Raw genomic sequence first — 2,766 nt, forward strand, 5'->3', positions numbered from 1 at the left:
AAAAAAAAAAAAAAAAAAAAAGTATGAGATAGGTTTCCAGCAGCCAGTGTACAGGGAAGAATGGGCTGGGCTCAGTACTGGAAGGTAAGCCTGCAAGTTGGGAAGGATTGGGCTTTACAAACAGTGAGATCATACCTGGGTTATTAGAAAAGATATAAAATATGAAGAATGCTTTTTGACTTCCTTTAGCCAGGGAAGAATTCTCCTGCCTTTGATCTTTGATTTATATCAATACAACAAGACTATTCTCAATTCACTGAGGCTAGGAGTTAGACTGTCTCAAACAAAGGTTCAATATGCGTTGCTTGTGTATCAGAATGTACGTGCCCATCACCCCAGTTTTGCAATTATTATGTCAAGGCCAGATTTATTTCATCCATAATTCCAATCTGACCTTTTGTAACAGCTGAGAACTTGGAAATCTAACAGCAATCTATTGCTTATGCCCTGTTAGAAAGATTACCATTTCCCCAATGATTACAAATATGTTAAATTTGACTTGTTTTTTCTGTATGTAAAAATTTGAACAGATAGAAAAGTATAAGAACAACATAATAGACCCCTATTTGTCTATTAAGGATTGGATACCCATCACCCAGATTTTGCAATTATTATCTCAAGGCCGACTTTATTTCATCCATAACTCCACCTATTTTCTTCATCCACCTTAAGTTATTTGAAAGGAAATTCCAGAAGAAAGGTCATATGATTTCATATTCAATTCAGTATTTATGTCTAAATGACAGACTCTTTAGAAAATGACCAAAATGCTTTTTTTACTTTATTTTATTTTTTAAAACATTTCTTGGACTTCCCTGGTGGCGCAGTGGTTGAGAGTCCGCCTGCTGATGCAGGGGACGCAGGTTCGCGCCCCGGTCCGGGAAGATCCCACATGCCACGGAGCGGCTGGGCCCGTGAGCCATGGCCGCTGAGCCTGTACGTCCGGAGCCTGTGCTCCGCAACGGGAGAGGCCACAACAGTGAGAGGCCAGCGTACCGCCAAAAAAAAAAAAAAATTATTTATTTTTATTATTATTATTTTTGGCCAAAATGTGCGGCATGTGGGATCCTAGTTCTCCCCGACCAGGGATGGAACCCGAGTCCCCTGCAGTGGAAGTGCAGAGTCTCAACCACCGGACCGCCGGGGAAGTCCCCCAAATGCTATTTTTATATCTTAAAAATTTAACAGTAATTCTTTAACATCACTAAGTTTAGTGAACATTCAAATTTCCCTTTATTCTTACTTATTTTTATAATTTGTTTGTTTAATTCAGTGTCCACATAAGGTCCATACATGTTTATTTGGTTGATACATCCTTTAAATAATACATCCTTTACATCATTTAGCTCTTCATCTTTTGGGCCATTTATTTGTTAAATAAACTAGGTTAACTGTCCTGTAGAGTTTTCCATTCTTTGGCTTTTGTGATTGCATCCTCTGATGTCATTCCATATGTTACTCTCTCCTCTATATTCCTGTAATCTGGAATCTTAAATCTGGAAGAACAATAAGTTTATTTTCCAGAAGTAGATGTAGTTGAAAGTGTATAAGATTGAGTATTACGTATATATACATCCATAAATATATATATTTGCAGAGTGGTTGCATCATTTTGAGTTTCCAACAGCAGTGTATGAGTGTTCTGTTTGCTCCGTATTGTTGCCTTGGTATCCTCAATTATTTTGATGTTAGCCATTCTAATAGTATGTGATTTTATCTCTGTGGGCTTTTAAAATTTAATTTATTTAAACTTAAAAATAACCTCACGAAAACAGTTCACCCATTTCTCCCACTCCCACCCCTTCCCCCGCCTCTGTCAACCATCAATCTGATCTCTGTATCTATGAGCTTAGTTTTTAAATTTTTGAAAAATTGTTTTTTAGATTCCACATATAAGAGAGATTTTGCAGTACTTGTCTTTCTCTGACTTATGTCACTTAACATAATGCCCTAGAGATCCATCCATGTTGTCACAAGTGGCAAGGTTTCATTCTTTATACCCATATACAATATTTACATATTTTAAAAATGCCTGAATTGTGCACATTTGTCTATCCAAATACATTTCAGGGCAAATCCCCAGCCACCTAATTGAAGATGTTTCTGTGCTTGGCGGGGGGGACAATTTGTGTGTATGAGTTTGCGTATGTGTGTGTATACTCTTCCTTTAGGTGTTTCCATTATTCTTGTGTTGAATCTACTTTGTCTTCTTTATCTATATATCCTCTCGACGCTCCTTTAACCCCTCATTAACTCCCTCTATGACCCCCGATTCTCTTTTCTCAATATTCTCCCATACGCCCTTCGTTGTGCATTCAGCACGTCTGTTGTCCTTTGTACTGACATCAACTTGGTCTTCATTTCCCTGCTGGCTTTGTTTTTCTCTCTGCCTCATATCTGACTTCTGTAAGTAATGTTTTATCTCTTATTGTCTCATTATATGCTTTTTCTTCTCTAATTTTATAGAGGGTTTGTTTTATTTTGGCAATATTTTATAGTGACTTTGTTCTGATGAGTGATCATTATCTGCCTTTTGTTTTTCCTGTTCATTTCATTTTTGAACGTGTATTCTCTTTAGTGAGTCCTGGAACAGTTCCTTTCTGACTAATGCTCATCTTTGAATGAGGTGAACTCCTTCTAGACCAGTCGTTTGCAGAAAGTATTCTGGGGAATGAGCTGGGGCCATATTCAGGTTAACAGGCTGTGCGAATAATTCTCTTATTCCTTAAAAACCTTGCCCAACAAATCACTGCAGAGTGACGTAAA

This window comes from Physeter macrocephalus, chromosome 6 (assembly GCF_002837175.3).
Source record: "Physeter macrocephalus isolate SW-GA chromosome 6, ASM283717v5, whole genome shotgun sequence".
NCBI classification, from domain to species: domain Eukaryota; kingdom Metazoa; phylum Chordata; class Mammalia; order Artiodactyla; family Physeteridae; genus Physeter; species Physeter macrocephalus.